The sequence below is a fragment of the Crinia signifera genome, chromosome 19, assembly GCF_055691185.1.
Source record: "Crinia signifera chromosome 19, ASM5569118v1, whole genome shotgun sequence".
NCBI lineage: Eukaryota > Metazoa > Chordata > Amphibia > Anura > Myobatrachidae > Crinia > Crinia signifera.
The window spans coordinates 21,824,472-21,844,212 of record NC_139226.1 but is presented as its reverse complement, the minus strand read 5'-3'; the positions used below and the strand labels follow the sequence as shown (position 1 = coordinate 21,844,212).

General features: G+C 46.7%; 1 protein-coding gene across 2 annotated transcripts in view; it reads left to right on the top strand.

Annotated features, from left to right (window-relative positions):
• The first annotated feature begins 748 nt into the window (after positions 1-748).
• LOC146042233 (chemerin-like receptor 1) overlaps positions 749-19,741 on the top strand; it is a 64,215-nt gene continuing 45,222 nt past the window's right edge. For both annotated transcript variants that reach the window (XM_083162156.1, XM_083162155.1), the window contains exon 1: positions 749-896. The gene's annotated coding sequence lies outside the window, so the exon portion shown is untranslated. The remainder of the gene's footprint in view (positions 897-19,741) is intronic.

Sequence of the window (19,741 nt, the reverse complement as noted above, 5' to 3'; positions counted from 1 at the left end):
ACAGATGTCACAGCAGCCGCACCGGACAGGACACCCCAGGCAATGCACAACCCCCCAGACCGGACACTACAAACTCCAGAATGACAGAAATTGATGAACGGAGCCTGTCTAGTCCAGCGTTCCGGGGTTCTGTCCGGTCTGGTTTTTACCCATACCCGGAATAATCCGTTATCCAAAATGCTTATGGTCCGGACTATTTTAGATAAGGAAAACTCAACCTACTCACTCACACACACACACACACACACATACACACACATACACACACACATACACACACCTGTCTCTGTGCATAGTCCTGTATGTGCACCAGTTCCAGGCAACCGTCCTGGTTCCTATGCATTAGGGATGCATTAATCTGTCACAAACAGGCTTTGCAGACAGTGTCAGACCCAGCGCCGGGCACGTACAGTAGCTGACATTGCAGGGACGTGGTGGATAAATAATGCTACAAGTAGCTGTGCAGGATCAGGAGAACCTGTGTAGCATTTATCTATGTGACACTTCTTGCTGAGTACATAACACATAACATGATGTAAGAATGATTTGGTTCATTGCAGACTCATTATATGTAAATTGAATTGTCAGATAAAAGTAAGGAACTTGTGGAAAACACATTAGATGGAACTACAGGACTTGATCAGCCAAAGTCATCTAATTGAGAATTATTCTGCATGAGCACAGAGTACTTAGCTGAACCCAGGCAGGAAAGTGTTACAGGGGCTGGGCATAGAGAATGGATCCTGTACTGGAGATGAGCTGGGAGTTCTCCCTGCTCTTTCCCCAGCTGTCTCAGTACCCTGTTCATACAGTAGTTGGGGTCCTGTGGCTGGGAACACCGGCTGAAGGGGAACCTACTCCTACTCACCCATCTGACCCTCAGGGTTGAATTAAAGGTAAGTGACAACGGCTTCTTTTTAATGTATCAGACTTTGTGTTGCTGTACAAAGCACCCAGAGCACTGACTGACTGAGCTTACAGGCTACACCGTACAGGACACACAGACAATGTACAGACGTAAGGGGGGATATCGTGGTGACGTTACTGAAGGCTGCTTTATTCTCAGCGGAGAGATACATTAAGTGCAAGTATGAGAAATGGGGGGATATTTTTTTAAGCCTGAAAGAGTGATAAAGTTGAAAGTGATAATGCAGCTCCTAACTGTCCAGTTACAGATTAGGTTTGAAAAATGACAGTTGTGAGCCAATCAACTGATTATATCCGGCCACTTTAGCACTTCACCAGGCTTAATAAATCTGCCCCGCTGTGTTACTTTATGGGAATTGTTAGCTGTAAAAATGACAGATCGAGTTGACAGAGATAAAGTACTGCCAGCTCCTAACGGTCATTTTACAAACACCGTCTGTAATAGTGACAGTTTGGAGTTTGCTCGTTGGTCATTTATCTCCGCCCACTTTATCCCTCTCTAAGGCTAAGTACATTCTGTATAATGACAGTTAAGAGTCGATTGGTTGGTTGGCACTTTCGGGGGCAGATGTATTAACAATTGGAGAGTTTGAAAGCGGAGAGTGATAAATAGCCAGCCATTCGGCTCCTAACTGTTATTTTTCAAACACAGCCTGTAACAAGGCCATTAGGAGTGGATACTTTATCTCTTGATCTCTCTTCTACTTTTCACTCCCCACATACTATAATATTTTTATTAAATGATATGCACGATGACATAGTTAATGATATAATGTGCATATTGTCTATTAGTGTGTACTCACTATATCGTTATGCTCCCACGGCTCCCAACTGCCCTCCACCCGACCCCCGGGGCAGTTGATTAATCCACTTTATCATTAACGATATTGTTCAGTGTGTATGTCCTATTCCTCCATGAGCTCCGATGAAATTGTTAATAGTATAGTTGCTTTAGTGCATCAATTCTAAAAATCTATTGTCACTTTATCTCTCTCCAAGAGATAAAGAAAAAAATGACGTTACAAGAAAAGCTTAAAAGATAGGGAGTATTGTGTAACGTGTGAAATGTCACAGACTGACACTGTTAAACACTTGGAGCTTAATATGTAATTTGGCAACAAGCCTATGCGTATGTTTGTTTAATACAATTATAGCACATGTCTACAAGTGGTTGCTCAGCGCACTGTGTCATTGCTGGGAGAAGAGGAAATACACTGTGGAAATGATAAAGTACTGTAAAGTATGTTTGGGGATTTGAACTTGAGATCTGATTGGCTGGGAGCTGGTTATTTCATACAAAAAGTAAGGTGTCGATTATATATAAATACATTACTGAGAGTGGCGGTTTTTACCTATGGGCTGCAGGGGTGCAGCCCCCCAGGTAAAATCCTCCACTGTCTCTGCCTAAGTGAAGCTAGATGCAGTCTGTGAGAGTGGACTGGCTTCACTGTGACTGGCAGTGACTTCTTATTGGAAGTCCAACCTGCCAGTCACACAAGGCAGTCCCATTGGGAGGTGTTCCTTCCCTCTGGGATGCCTCTCTGTGCGCAAATGCGGGGCAGCCCCCAAAATGGTTTCTGCGCAAGCGCAGTACTGCAGACAATACTGAGCATGCGCCGGACCCGGGAACCTGATTAAGCCTCCGGGGGAGGCCTGGGCTAGTGCATGTTCAGTATGTGCAAAGTTATAGTGCAGGGGACCTGCGGTCGGGACTGGAAGGTGGGGGGAGCGCGGCAGTGGCGGGGAGGACTGGGGGACTGCATTGCGGCAGCCCCCTTCCTCCAAAAGAGTAAGAGCTACCACTGGTTGCTGATAACGTTTCTCTGTAAGAATTTCCAACCTTTGCTACTTTAGATGGTCGCAACCAACACCTCCTAAAAATCAATGAAGATGAACAATACAATGTACATTAGCCATACTCTCCATTTAACGCACCCTGTAGAGGTGTCAGTCTTTCACCATGTGTTACATGAACTAGACTAAGGTTTCTCATTGGCTGGCTCATGGAACCGTCATACATTCATCTGGCTAATCAGTTACAGTCTATTGAAAATCATTACATTTCTGTCAGACATCGAAGTGCACCAAGAGTTTAATTTGTCATAAGGGAACCGATTTATCTATTATACGTCTGTTGGAATAATTAGCACTTTTCAATGGCTTTGTTACGTTTTGCCTTATGGAGCTGAAAATAACAAAACACTTCTTACATTCACTTGAACATTTTCAGGAAAAACTTCAGCTCACTGCTCCCAGCCTCCCACCACCACCCAGACTCCAATACCAACTTTTTGGAACCTCAGGTGAACGTGTGGAGGTGATGTCTCAGACGTTTAGCACCTGCCGTTTGCCTTAAGTATGTATCTCATAGGTGAAACTAGAAAGTTGGTAATGGGAGGTCCCAGTTCCAAATTACATAATTTGTAAAGAAATAAATTGTGCGTGCGCAAAAAAGGGGCGGGAATGACGGCCGTCAGCTGGAGTGGCAAGTGGCGGCAGGGAATGGCGGGTGGCGCAGTGGCGGCCAGGAATGGCAGCTTTGATGGATGCAGCGTGTGATACTGGGTGCAGACTGAGACACCAAGGGTGTATAATGCCGGTAGTAGTAGTGCCCAGCAGCAGCAGTGCCATAACTAGACATTTTTGTGCCCTCACCACACAAACACACACCCACACACACACACACACACACACACACATAGTAAAAACAGGGACAGTGTGCACAAAAAAATTAGGGTGTGGCTTTGTGGGGAAGCGGCATGGCCACATAATAGTACTAATTCACATCACACCATACAGTAGTGTCCTATATTCACATTACACCACACAGTAGTGTCCTATATTCACATTACACCACACAGTAGTGTCCTATATTCACATTACACCACACAGTAGTATCCTATATTCACATCGCACCACACAGTAGTGTCCTATATTCACATTACACCACACAGTAGTGCCACTTATACATATTGGGAAGATTCAGACCTGATCGCTCCGGTCCGAATTCATCCCCATCCCCAATGGTCGGGTTTGCGCATGTGCAAACCTTGGGAGCGAACAACTTCAGTAAGTTTCACACTGGCCGAGCCATTTGCTCCAGAAGGGTTAAGGCAGTGAGAAGGAGGAAGCAGGGGATGCCCAGAGTTTTAAGGGCGGTCCCATAAAACGCTGGGTGTTCCCCGGCAGAGGTAGGTGTGACGATGCCTGCTGGGGGTGGGTGTCAGCGCCCGCCCCCTTTTCGGCCATCTCCGTCCTGTATAAAAGTAAGTATAGACTTACTTTTATCCACGAACGGAGGAAACATTTTTCGATGGTGAGCAACCATCGAATTATTTTTACTCCGTGGGGCCACATGCGAGGGGATGTGTAAGCATACACATTCCCTCACATGCAAACATATACGCAGCCTAGTGAACAGGTCTGAATCAGGCCCATTATGCCAGCTAGAGTTTCTTAGACACACTGCACCAGATAGAGCCCATTGGACACACAATGCACGGATTACGCTCACCGTAATGTCTATTAGACATTATATCAGACACCGTAAAGCCCATTACACATTATGCCACACACCATAATGCCTATTACATATTATGCCATACACCGTAATGCCTATTACATATTATGCCACATAAGTGCAACTTATATAAATGCTTGTTGCCAGGAGTTACATGCTTGTTGTCAGGAGTTACATTCTCATTGCCAGGGGATTATTGCTCGATGCCAGGGGTTACATGCTCATTGCCAGGGGGTTGCATGATCCTTGCAGGGCATTTCATGTTTGTTGTCATGGGGGGATACATGCTTGTTGCTAAAGGGAATTACATGCTCTTTGCCATGGGGATTACATGCTCATTGCCAGGGGGTTGCATGCATGTTGCCCATGGGGATTACATGCTCATTGCCACAAGGGATTACATGCTCAAGGGGCATTACATGCTCGTTGACGTGGGGGCGGGGGGTACATGCTCGTTGCCCGGTGTTGCCTTGCAGGCTTGTAGGGCATATGTTGACATGGACACCGTATAAGTGTACCACGTTCCCTCGCATGGCTCCCTGCATTTGGCATGCTATTATATTCTCACTCTATGCCCACTTGGATAGTAAAGTGTGAAGAACCGCCTTTTTAAAAAAGTGAAAAACTAATGTTGACCATGTCCATGTCAACCTTAAGCTTGTGACCTTCAGCCAACGCCAACCTAGGTTATGTCGACCATTGTTAGGTATCAACCTAGTCACTGTCAACCATTATTAGTCAATCTAGTGAATGTCGCCATAGACATCGATGACCCAGGGACCGCATACCGCACAGGAAATTAGAAAACTGACCCTTATTTATTATGTTCTCTGTCACTCCCTAAACTATATCTGTGCATTGAGGGGCTGCCTAGTAATTAAGAACCAGCTTTGCTCTGTAGGAAGTCATTCCAATTTACTTACAGGAACATACATATTATCCTCATGTCTGATCACTGTTCCGTGATGCCGTGAGATCCATACCTCATGCTCGGTAATAATAGTAATTAGTTCTGGAACAAGATTTAATAAAACCGAAACATATATACATGAGGATTGTTTCTGCTGTAGAGAATTCCCATATCATTTACTTTCCAGATTAAGGTATGAGTCTACATTTCTGTGACCACGAGGAGTGTGGTTGACAATGTCTAGGTCAACACCAAAAGGTCATCATGCAGAAGGTTGAAGATGACAAAAGATTGCCACCGTCAATAGGTCTACGAGAAAATGGGCATTGCATAACAAGGTGTCAGTGTGGACACCTGGGCATGCGGAATCCAAATTATCATACTGCATGCTCTCACTTAAGGCCAGGGGCTCAGTCTGCTGCTGCTGCACACTTTACCATTCCCAGTCATAGTCCATGTGGATGGTAAAGTTGAACATTTTTTTTTTAAATACCCCAAAAATCTTGTATCAACATTATCATGTATCAACTATTTGTCCATGTGGACCATATGGTGATGAGCATCCATCTGGATTCTGACCACAGGTCTATCTGAGAATTGCTCCCTTAGAGCGGGATGTACTAAGAACAAAATGCGGTAAAACCCCCGTTTTGGGGGGGTTTTACCGCATTTTCAATTGTACTAACACCCAGCAGCCCGTCTTCGGAGGGCGGGGTAGTGCCCTATAGAAGCCTATGGACTTCTATTGCCACCTGCCGCAAACCTGCCATCTCCACCACAGATGGCGACCCTCTCCCTCAATCTTACCTTCCTGCAGGTCCTCCTGGACCTGGAAGGTAAACGCCTCCTCCCCCTTCCGGCTGCAGGGGGGAGGAGGCGGCACCAGGGACATCTCACGTGAGTGGAGGAGGAGGTGCGCAGGGATGTGATGGAGACTGCCTGCACACCACATCACAGGTATCGCGGGGGGCCTCCATCACTGCACTATGTCAATACATATGTGCAAGCATCGCTGCGGTCGGGTGGCGATGTATTATAATACATCCAGCTCTTATTTATTACCAGATATTTATATAACGCACACATATTCCGCAGCTATTTACAGAGAATATTTGGCCATTCACATCAGTCCCTGCCCCAGAGGAACTTACAATCTATATTCCCTACAATATGTACACATACACACATTCATGATAGGCTTAATTTGGTTGGGAGCCTGTTAAGTTACCAATAAATTTTTGGATTGTTGGAGGAAGCCAAAGTACCCGGAGGAAGCACAAGCTCCACACAGTTTGGGCCATAGTGGGAATCATGGGTCCACCAACTGTGGCCAGGTGACCAATCTAAAGGGTCCCTAACACTAAGGTTCAAGTCCAAAGGGACCAACTGTCAAGTTATAGAGACCAGCGTTTCACAAAGTTCTGCCACCAGGGCCGGATTAACAATGGGCCTGATGTAGCTATAGCTCCATGCCCACTTTCCAAATAGGCCCAATTTGTAGCTGAGGGCAAGAGCTTTCCAACAAGCCCAGCCCCACGTCGCTATCCCTCTGGGAACCGGAGATACCGCCAGGCAAAGCTGGAACATGGGACCCACTAATTCCGACCCCCACCCAGTTCCAACGGCTGCCAGTTCCCCCTCCAGCATCACAGAAGCTCGAGGTTGATCTCAGTCAAACCCAAATCGCTGGGCCTTCAATCTGATACCAAGCGGGTCCATATGGGTTCATTGGTTCTAGAGATATTGCGGGTAAACCTATTTTTTTATTTCTGAAATGTAATTTCATGACTGTTCATGTTGTTTGAGGACAGATTTCACCAAGAACATTCGAAGCCCACACAAAAGTTCTTCAATATGATACTGTTCTCATGTAAATGGGTCAGTTGGTTCCGAAGATATAGCTGGTTTTTTAAGGGGGGTTGTGGTTTTCTCTCCCCCTCACACCAGAAAATACAGGAACTAGGCTGGTGTAAAATGGTCCAGCCCCAGAATGTCCATGCATGATCCTGGGACCATATTCCTGGGTAAGTCCCTGCATTTTCTGGTGTGAAAGGGGTATTATTTCAAATAGCCAGGACCTGCAGTGCTCTGAATACAGCCGGGCAGCCCCCTGCTCTCTGCCCAGCTGTCAATGGCTGTTATTTGTGCCCGGCGGTGGCTGTCCCCCAGTTACCATGAGCATGTATTCCCCTTTGGCAATGAGCATGCAATCCCACATGGCAACGAGCATGGAACCCCTGGCAATGAGCATGGAACCCCTGACAATGAGCATGTAGGTAAGCAGCACCTATGTAGCATTAGGCAAATAGGCATTATGGTGTTGCCATAATACTTAATGTACATTATGGTGTGCGGCTTAACATGTAATGGGCATTATGGTGTAAATTTTTAATGTGCACCTTTGGCGCGCAATGCCCCTGTTTATGAAGCATATTGTGCATTATTGCTAAATCTGTTTGGTATAGTGTGTATTTTGGCTCAATCCATGTGGCAAAATGTGAATTTTGCCTTAATCTGTGTAGCATAACGTGAGTTTTAAGTCAATCCGTGTGCCATAGTGTGAATTTTTGCTCAGTCGTGGGGGGAATTTTGGCTCATCCCATGTGGCATAGTGTGTAAGAGGCAAGTACAGTATAAGGGGGTTACTATTGTGTTGCATGATTTGTATACCGGTAGCTTGCGGCAGTGATCCAGGTGGCTCGCCCACTCTGCCGCCGCCCACCACTCCATTATCCGCCGCTGCTGCTTCCCTTTTCCCTGAGGGGAGGAGAGCGCATTGCGCTTCTCTCCTACCCCTCACTGTGCATCCCTGTGACTGGGACGTCCGCCAATCAGAGCTTGTGTGCCGGCAGCCAATCAGGAGCCGGCCCACAAGCTTTGATTGGCAGATGGCACAGTCACAAGGAAGTGAGGGGAAGGAGAGACGCATGGTGCGCTGTGCTCTTCTCCCCTGAATAGGGAAGCAGTGGCGCCGGCAGCATCAGCAGCAATGGTGAGTGTGCTGCTGCTGGGAAACACCTGGCACTGTGGGGGCATACTTATTGCTGGCACTGTGGGGGCATACTTATTGCTGGCACTGTGGGGGCCTACTTGTTGGCACTGTGGGGGCATACCCAGCACCATGGGGTCATAACTTGCACCGTGGAGGTATTCCTGTTTCTGGCACTGTCGGAGCATACCTGGCACCGTGGGAGCATATGTGTATCTGGAACTATTTGGGCATATGTATATATGGCACTGCACTATTGGAGGCATATGTGTATCACACCCCCATATTCATTGGATGCACACATCCAATTTTTGGCGCGTGCACGCAGTTATGTATGTGGCATAGTGTGTCAGGGGCATTACGGTGTGTGGCATGATGTGTAAAGGGCATTATTTGGTTATTAGGCAGATTTTTTTAAATTCTTTTTCTTTAGTAGCCCTCCGGGTGGTTTATTTTGGCGCGAGTAGCTAAAGGTTGGAGACCACTAGTATAAGGGGTATATGGTGTGGTAAACTTAGGTGACCACATAAAAGGTGCTGAAATGTTGTCTACCAAATTTCGGCTTTCAGTATTTTTTTATCACTGGAGTGCCACCTCACCCCGCAAGTATCTTAGGACATCGGCATCCTGCGGGTGCATCTTTGGAGGGCACCCACCAATATATCTCCCTGCATTTTTCCTATGCCTATGCTTTTTCCAGGCATATATAATTAGTTGAAAGTATTTACACAAATACAGACACACCCATGAGCAGACCACCCAACCAGAACACTGGTCACGCCTCCCATATTATTAGGTGCTGGCCACAACCCCTATTATTGCGCTTAATAGGCCCTTGATAATTTTCAGCTCCAGGCCCATTTAGACCTTAATCTGGCTCTGTCTGCCACTACTGTCCAGGATTAAACAATATTCATGCTTGTGTCTAAATAGTTCAATCTAATTGACTAAGGTTCTAATTATAGTACTTGTGCTCAAGGATGGATATCCTTAGAATCTGAACTGTAATGACTGGAAGCAGAAAATGGCAGGTTACCAGCCCCAAATGCCGGCTTCCTGTCATTCAAGTTCAGTCCGCTTTGCATTTACAATCCATTTGCATTTTCCGTTGCTACTGTATTTCCACTTGTGCATGAGCTATGCGTACGGAATGCATGCATAGTTATTCAAAAATTGCTCGATTTGCGAATTTGCTGATTAGTGGTTGACTCTGAATCAGGCCCTTAGTGCGATAGATTTTAAAATTTACCATAAGGTATGTTTAAATTGCTGAAGACCTGGAAGCAGGGGCAGACTGGCCCATAGGGTTATAGGGGAAACCCCTGGTGGCCCCTAATGCCTGAGGGTACAGATTATGGGGGGTATTCAATCCTGCCCACTATTGCCTACAGTGGAAATAGCGGCCCTCGTCTATTCATTGCTGTCATTTCTGAAAGCATTGAAGGCAGTTTCCAACAAAAAAAATCAGACTTTAAAACAAGCCGTATCTGTTTTGTCGGACACGGACGCAGATTGTCAAATTCACGACCATTTTTCAACTATCTGCGGACGTTTTTGCCAATCCTTGGACTTTTCGACACTCGACAGCCAGAACATTGAATTCCGGCTGTCGAGTTGCAGTCGATGGAAATGAAAACGGCCCGGGATTACCACTGTCAGGATGTTACGACAGTTGGAATCCAGGTTTGAATACCCGCCTATGGCGGGTAAATTATCATGCATTTATTAGCAGTATTTATTATATTTATTTAGGGGCCTAGTTCATGTTGTCTCTAATTATTAGTCAAGACTCTATGGTAGCTGGACAAACCCCCTATAGAGGAGGGCCACACTACTATACATGAGGCCTTAACATTGCAGAACCCCAAAGATAGCAAATCACTCACCATTGGCTGTATGAATGCTCTACTGACAAGGCTGGATACTATGGTCATTGCTTGGACATACTGTACCATACCTCCCAACTTTCTGACTTCATGCAGAGGGACATCTGCGCGCCAAAGGCGTGCGCCTGAAATTTGGGGGTGTGACCAGTTGTGAAGAGGGCATAGCCTATAAATTGCATCATCCTGTGAGGCCGCGCCCTGTTTTTATGCTGTGGGGGCATGGCCCAGAGGCTCTGTGAACTTCTAGCCAAGCCCCAGTCTCTCCGGCTGCGGGAATAGACGCTGTGCGTATGTCTTGTCACCACTGCTCAGCAGGTGAAAGGGGGGACTCCCAACTGCCCCCCACCACGGGAGACTGCCGGCCCTGGGCGGGACAGTGGGACAGTTGGGAGGTGTGCTGCACCGTAGTTGGTACCTTCTCTATTGTATTCTTCCACTAATTTCTCTTCACATTTTGTTAGATTCGCATTAATGAGCTTATCTCTGGTAGAGGGAAATCGTTGTATTTCCTTCAGAATACTTATAATTGGATTTGTGCCTCATTTGACAATTTATTACGTGATATGAAGACTTCTTCTGTTCATAAGAGAATTCTTTCGCATCTCCATACAAGTTATTGAAGTTAACGGTGCTAGACTAGATTAATACAATTTCTATTCGCATCTCTTCAGAAACTCATTTGTGTCCAGAGGTATTAAAAATCACATCCAGGACCTGGCTTCAATATGAGCACATTCCAGATATGTTTAAAGTAAACTAACGTGCATGGTCATTAGCTTTCACATCCAACAAAAGGCTGTTTCTTGGGAGGGATCCAGACAATCCCTCTCCCGGTAAATTGTTTTATATCTAATCCATAGACTACAAGGGCCAACGCTATGGCTAGTGACACGGGATAGATATCTGCTGTGGAACTCATGTATATTCATAGCCTAGCAAGTTGGCCCCGCCAAATGCCCCAGCGACCTAGTCCTTTCCTGGAACCTTTCAAATATTTTTTTTGGGGGGAGAGTGAGCCGTCCCTCACTACCACCCCCCACCCCCCTTCCCCCGGTACCCGCCCGTGCGGAGACAGCTGAGCTCCAAACCAGTTAGCAAACCTTAAATTTAATTATGATTATTTAATTCCACAGATTATGTGCTCAATGTGGCCTCCGCTCTTTGCAACGTGTGTACCGCTTCCCTGGAATTGTGTCTATATATATCACTGAGTTAATCTGTGAATTAGCGCCAATTCATAAATCGTCTCTTGCATGCATGGAGTGTGAGACTAATTAGTTAATTCTATGCTGCGATCCGTACAAAATTAGAAACTCTGCAAACAGATGGAACGAAACAACAATACACTTAGCACAGTAATGAAAGTTGGCAATGATCGCTAACCACAACAGGAGGAAAGGAAGAGTGCGACAGGAAGATAAAAACAAATAAACCGGACAGCACACACAGAATAATAATAAAAAGAAAACACTTTGGGGTAATTAGTACGTCAAAGTCTAATTAGGATGGTCAGCATGAAAGTAATTAAAATTAACATAGATCTTTAGAGGAATTATGTTGTTTGCGATTAAAATGATTCCTTTGGTACAAGGGACAAAAAGTCCCTGTCAAGCGTAGCGCTCAACGTGCTCTGTAGTGGACGGATGCCAGGATTATGCAGTCAGCAGCAGGAGCACGAGCTCGCCAGTATTTATCTGAAAAATAACATTATTTATCATCTTAGCAATGCGTGCTTGTCCTCTCCTGCTGTCATGATGTATTCTACGTGTAGTGCTTCAGCAGTGTATCGCTGATTCCCTTAGGGAAATAAAAGCACTCTTATTCGACCAAAGCCTAGATCTAATATACCATATATCTTGCAGATATAACATGTAGTACTAACCGATGAACAACAAAAACTTCCATAGAAAAAATTCACCTTGTTTCGTGTTTGTGTATGTTCCCCATTGCCTCGGAAACCTAGAGATGGAGCCGGTGTCATTCAGCGGGGGCCTGGCGGTCAGATCGCCAACTGCCAGAAGGGCACGCATGCACGAGAGGCTCGAGCGTCCCTTTCCGACGGAGCTCCCCGTCGGTCCCCGCCGCCTCTTCATCACTGTCCGCCGGTATCCACACGTGTCCCAGTTTTCGGGCAGGGTTCGCGTCCCCCAAAAACTGGGACACATGTGCGTGTGAGACACTCGTAGTCAGATGGAGCGACTCTCCACCAGCGCTCGCCAGCTGGTGCATTCTGGCGAGCCCTGGCGCTGGCTGAGAGGCACTCCATCTGTACTACACTGTAATAAAAATTTTATTTTGTGGCAACTTTGCTCATTTTAAATTTACACTACTAAGCCTTGAAAAGTGATAAAATGGAGAGTGCTAAACCAACAACCAATCAGCTCCTACCTGTCATTTTTTAAACACAGCCTGTGACATGACAGGTAGGAGCTGATTGGCTGGTGGTTTATCACTCTACATCAATTTTCAATCTTGGTACATATGGCCTCTACTGTAGGATGTATTAAGTAACCTGTATACTTAGCGATATATTTTGACACCTGTCACATACATAACCACATTTATTAATGATGGTATGCATGATTAATTAGCTGTAAAGACAGATGTTCCAATGAAGAGCTGCCCAGGCAAAGTATTGACAATCAAGTTTATGACCTGGTAGTCCTATTGCTCATCTGAGGCCAATGGCCTGTACATATACAAGCCACAGGGGGAAGAAGAAGGGTCCTTCTGATCCCTTACACTTCCCTCTCTTGACCCATAATGAAGCAAAAAGGCTTGTATAAACAATTCCAATATATAGATGGTGTTGCTTATTGAAGCCTTTTTACTTACTTCCGAATCAAGAGAGAGGAGAGGGATCGGAAGGATCCTTCTTCAGAATCTATAGAAGGTTATTCTTTCAGGTGCTTGCTGCCAAAAGTGGAGAAATGAGCCAGTAGGAAAGTGTGTCATACAACCAAACAGCTGCTACGTATCATTTTATAGATTGCACTTAATAAATGTTACATGAAAGAGGGAGGCAGTTGAAAGTCCCATTGTCACTGGCTGATTGTATGAAGCTTGGAAAAGTGGTATCTATTATGTGCAAGGTGATAATGCTCCAACCAATCAGCTCTTAACTGTTCATTTACATATTGGAGCTGATTGGCTGGAGCATTATCACCTTGCACATAACGGTCTTTATGGGGGATATATACCACTTCTCCAAGCTGCATACCCCAAGGTTCTCTACCGTTATTAAATAGGCCTGTTACTAACATACCCCCTGAGAGAATGTCCTACCTTTTCTGCCTGCTTGGAGAAACACATTAAGTGATTGAAATACTTTTACCCCCACGAGCTGCTAATATTCGGTGAGCGGCCGAGCATGACAAATGCAGCGTTCTGTTCATTTGCCTCATTCTGTCATAGAAAGGAATTGAAAACATTTATTTTTTTAGTCGCTAATGTGTACATTGAGCGGGTGCAGATGTGTGCTGTCCGCACAGCAGCGCCAGCCCCTAATTTTATGCTGGAACAGGCCACCAGCATGTAACTAAAGACACCACAATAGGATGTCAGGGACACAGTCATTCAGGGAATAGAAACATGTACAATGCTAGTACAATTCTCACTGCAGCAACCTGTTAGATCTATCATGTAGACTGTAGTGTGGTTACTGCCTGGAGTTTATCTGGAAACAGGACACAATGGAATCATGCCGGAGTCCAGTTACTCTGCCCAGAGCCATATATAGCGTTACCAATAGATATTATGGCTGGGGAACTTGCCAGTTATCCCAGACATGCCCAGGGTGGTTCTCCTGCATCTTGAAACCCCTGTTTCCATACTTGCCTACCTTCTCGGAATGGCAGAGAGTCTCCTAAAATTGGGTCTCCCTCCTCGCCTCCCTGGAAGGTGGGCAAGTCTCCCGCATCGCCTCCGCACCCTCCTTCTCCCCTGAAACAAATGCCAGATTTTGTAGGGAGGGAGCTGGGCTAAAACACATTTCAACAAACCAAGCACTTCAGCAACACAGGTCACTTTGGTAATTGAAGTGATAAGGTTATGAATTTTGTGTAAGAGAGGAGGAGGCCTGTGTGCAGCCTCCTCCGGCTGGGCCCCCTCCTCTCTGGCCCCAGGAGTAGTAGGGTCTGAGCACTAGAGCACTCAGTCCCTAATGCACATGCATGAACCTCTGCAAAAATGATGCGGCGGACATTTTTCACAGTGCTGTGGAGTCTAGCACTAGAACGCTCAGACTCTACTTGCACAGATCACCAGAAAAATGTCCGCTGCTCCATTTTCCCGTCAATTTTGGCCTCACTGCTGCCGCTGCCGCATGACTCCGGAGGGTAAATATTACAAAAATGGGTGCAGTGTCCAAGGTTTAGGCCTTCCCCCTGTGACTCAGGGGCACGTGTTCACCATTATAGATGCGCCAGTCGGCAGTGCTGAATACAACAGGCGCAATGCAGTGCCTAGGAACCAGCATGATTCACACACAACTAAGACAGCCCCGGGAATCCCATTGGCTATTTCTCAGGAGCCTGGGGGTGGGCTTAAAAGGGTGTGAAATATTATGCTGTTTACCGGGAGCCCCATTGCATCTGATGTGTACAGCACTGCTGATCCCCGGGGAGGAACCATTGAGCACATATATATTAGATACATGATCACATGTGGAACTAACATTGCAGAGGTGGAACTAACATTGTTGCAGCAGGTGTAGTGCAGCTGGGATCCTGAGGACCAAAGACCCCTTTTGCTGCCCCTGACACCCTCTTCCTGTCTCCCTCTGCTATTCCCTGTCACACTCTGCCTCCCCCTGTCACCCCCTGCCTCTCCTTGTCACCCCTGCCTCTCCCTGTTATCCGCTACCTCTCCCTGTCACCCCTGCCTCTCCCTGTCACCCCTGCCTCTCCCTGTCACCCACTACTTCTCCCACCCCTGCCTCTCCCTTTCACCCACTGCCTTTCCCTGTCACCTCTGCCTCTCCCTGTCACCCTCTGCCTCTCCCTCTCACCCCCTGCCTCTCCCTGTCACCCCCTGCCTCTCTCTCTGATCCCCTGTCTCTCCCTGTCACCCCCTGCCTCTCCCTGTCACCCACTGCCTCTCCCTGTCACCCCTGCCTCTCCCTCTCACCCCCTGACTCTCCCTGTCTACCATTGCCATGTTGCATATTAAGAGCTTGGGTTGGATTTTGGGGGGGGGGGGGGGGTGGTGTTGCTGGATTTTCCCCATGCTTTGTTCAATAATCGCTCAGGCTGCAAATTCCCAACCCAGCAAATTGATCTGAATAAGCCCCTACAGTAGTCTTAGGATCTGTTTATTAAAAGGAATAATCATATAACTTTATAAATTCTTACACCATTCGTTCCGCAGTCTAATGCTTTTGGGGTCACTGATCAATATAAACGGGAAGCGGTCATCTATTAGAATGAACTTAGGTCTACAGTCATTAGGTCGACCCCACTAGGTCGACTGGCAGGAAGGTCGACCTGACTTAAGGTCGACATGGGCCAAGGTCGACATGACTTAAGGTCGAATTTGCATAAAGGTCGACATGAGGAAGGTCGACTGGTCATAGGGTCGACATGGGTTTTTCACTGTTTTTTGAGCCGACATGTGCCGACAGGCGGTATTTCATGCTCTACCATCCACTAGGGCGTGGTGGGAGAATAAAATAGTGTGTCGAGCGCAGCGAGGCACCGTGCCCGAAGCATCGCGAGCGAAGCGAGCGATGTGAGGGTCCGATTCTCATTGCCAACTGTGCCCATGTCGACTGTGTCGACATTCGGATAAAAAAACAGTGAAAAACCAATGTCGACCTTATGACCAGTCGACCTTCCTCATGTCGACCTTTATGCAAATTCGACCTTAAGTCATGTCGACCTTGGCACATGTCGACCTTAAGTCAGGTCGACCTTCCTGCCAGTCGACCTAGTGGGGTCGACCTAATGACTGTAGACCTAAGTTCCTTCTGACAGATGTCCCGATTCCATATAAACATTGTCCTCTAGATACATTGGTTTAATTTAAGAAATTAGGAATCTGCTTTTTGGGAAAACATAAATTTGAGTTAAAGAATTAAAGTTGTAAAAGATGGTAATGCCATGAGAAAGGCAGGACTCGTGGGAGACCTAATCAAATGGTCCATTTTACTAGCTGAAACTAGTTGTAAGCTCTGGGATTTCCGGCTGACTGTAGTGAGTAAAGAGAAGCAACGCCAACACCCCCCCCCCCCCCCTTCCTCTCCCAATAGTTCCATCAATCATCTTCAGTGTTGAAATCTTGATCTGAGAACAGGACTGAAACAGCTGGAATGAATAAGATTTATTTATAAACTTGTTAAATATTGTGCAACATAGTGCACTGGGGAGAGAAGATAATCATTGGTTACGGTACATGAAAATAGACAAGACGAATGGACTTAGGGCTAGTGTTCACGCTAGGCTGTTTTAGCCCTGCCTGATTTTTAAAGGGAAAACGCACTTTGCAACCCATCTCGTCCGTTCCCGCTGTGGGCTTATGGAGGTCTATGGAGCAGCACAGCACCCACGTTGGTGCCGGGCACGCCCCCAACATAGACTTAGGAAGACGGGCCTCCACATTGGGGGCATTGGCAGGCGGGTCCCCCAACACTGGTGACATCAGCAGACAAGCCCACCCACATTTGTGACGTCGTCAGGTGGGCCCATTTGTGACGTCGGTGGGCAGGTCCGCCCGCAATTGTGATTTTGGCGGGCCCACCTTGTCGCATACAAAGTGCCCCTTGTCCTTCAACACCCTCCTGCGATGCTAGAGGGAACACTAAGAGCCTTGTTAACAAAAAATGGGTCGCATGCCATTTACGACCCATTTCATTACCCCACTATCCACTAGGGCGTGGAGTTGATTTTATATAGTGTGGCGAGCGCAGCGAGCCACCGTGCCCGAAGCGCGGAGAGCGCAGCGAGCCACGCGATGGGACAAGGATGTTGTTTCAGAGCAACTAACGATATCACATGCCATTTGCATGCAATTCCGTCGAATACATTTCGTGGCCGCTCGCCACACTTCGGGCTCGGTGGCTCGCTGCGCTTGCCACACTATTTAAGATTAACTCCACGCCCTAGTGGAGAGTGGGGTAATGAAGTGGATAGTAATTTGCATGCGATATCGCATGTCAAATCACATGTGATATCGCATGTGATCTAGTGGTGCCGTGAAACTACACAAGTACCCAAAAGTTTGTATGCAACTTACACACCTTACACCTATGGGCCACATTGGACATGTGCGACAACTTCCAGAGAAGAAATCCTGCTACTTTTTCTATTCCCAAGTTGTACACCAGTTGATTGACAGGAAGTAGGTATCTGTGGCTGGGAACCGGATGTTCCATAGGAGTGCCAAGATAAACCCAGACATGCCAGAAAAAAGCTGTGAGTGCCTGGAAAAATGCAGGCGTGCCTGAGTTTTTTTGGGAAGGGTATGCCTATTTTCATCGCAGCCGCCCAGTAAGGGGGCCTGCAGTGACTGCGGGTCCATGGATTGGGGAGGGGCTAAAATGATGTGAAATTATGCTATTTGAATAATTTTAGTCACTGGATCTGCTACTAGCGCTAGGGCTGTTGAGCCTAACTAGAGATTGGACCTGAAAGGGTTAAAGAGTGATCAATCAGCTGGTAAAAATGTAAGTGATCATTTCAAGCTGCTGGTCACAAATGTTTAGAATCTCTTATATAAAAATCTTAATAACAGCTCGTTTAACAATCATCTATGTGGGAATTTTGATGAAAAAAATCCAAAGGAGGTAAATTCATGATGAAATAAAAATGTTGACATGCCTGCTGCCAATAAGCACTTACTATTAAGGAAGCTATTAAGGAAGCTCTTCTTTCCGATAGTGAACCCTAATTCATAGTCCAAAATCCACAATCAATGACTTTGTATTCACACACACAAACTAAGCACTTCAGCCTCCCTATACAACTATTCATGTAGGTTGAAATGTGCTGGCTGGCTCCCCCTGCAGTCTTTGGCCACAATTGTCCGACAATCATTACACAGTCATAATTTTATATCAGCGAACGATAGAAGAGCCAATTTTATATTAGAGAAAATATGTCTACAATTGCAGCACAAAGCAGGATAAGGTCATCGGCCTCATGACTCAGATGAGGAGAAGAGGCTTTAAGACTTAAGGGGACCCAGAGATTATAATATGTAACTTCTCTAAAACTTTTACAGAATAATCTATGGTCATTTAATTTAGAACAATCACACAACTAGGGCCTCATTCATATACTCGCAGCCTAGCAAACAGGCAAGCATTGCCCGCGGTAGACATAAGAATGCTAACATGGACTTAATGTTGACAATGACCATGTCAGCATTTACATAATTTTGGCATTACCCACATCGACGTTCACATCGACGGTCCCTTCCCACCACATGCCTCCCTGGTCCCTTCCCACCACATGCCTCCCTGGTCCCTTGCCACCACATGCCTCCCTGGTCCCTTCCCACCACATGCCTCCCTGGTTCCCTGGTCCCTTCCCACCACATGCCTCCCTGGTTCCCTGGTCCTTTCCCACCACATGCCTCCCTGGTTCACTGGTCCCTTCCCACCACATGCCTCCCTGGTTCCCTGGTCTCTTCCCACCACATGCCTCCCTGTGTCCCTTCCTACCACATGCCTATATGTCAGCAGCGGGGATTATCCGGACAGCGGTGGACAGATTGCCTTGTAGCGCTATGCCTATGTGCCGTTGGGGTGGGAAGCACTGCTGAATTTGAAAAGACTGGCCGGACGATGATTGGTTGAATTCTCTCAGCCAATCAGCGTCAAGACAGTCTTTTCAAATCAGCAGCGCTTTCAGCACCAACGGCAAATAGCACTAAAACCTGGGTGTTACAACTAACAGCGGGGCTCCGGAGAAAAAGACCGCCCGCTGTCACTGACACTGTCAGCTCAGCCAGCGGCACTGCAGCAGCCTAATGTCAGTGTGCCACAAACTGCATGGCTGGACACAGTGGCGTAGCTATCCTGTGCCGGGCGCCCACCACAGACCCCGCTGGCGCCGCTCCCCCAAGCCGCCACGGGGTCTGCCACACAATTGATACTCCACTGCACTTAACCCTAACAGTAACTCCAACTCTAAACCTAATCCAAACACTAATGGTAACTCTAAGCCTCTCCAATGTTCATGGTCATCTACAATGTTGACGCTCTGTCAATGTTGACGTTGCAGCTCTCGAATTAACGATTTGTTTAACAATTCTGTTTCATTTGTGCCTATTTGTAGACTACGCTGAGTTATTGGTATAGATTAGAATGGATTCTGTCTGCTGCTGCTATGTATAACGTGACTGCAGCGGGCAGAGACTGCCTGCAGGCAGCAAGCAGCAGGTCTGTTATTAGAACAGTACTGGCATTTAGAGGAATAGCAGAACCGTTGTGCCACTCTGCCAAGTCTGCTATGGTCACTGAATGTATCACATACAGCTTGTGCCCAGTCCTCATCTATCTCTCGCTCCCA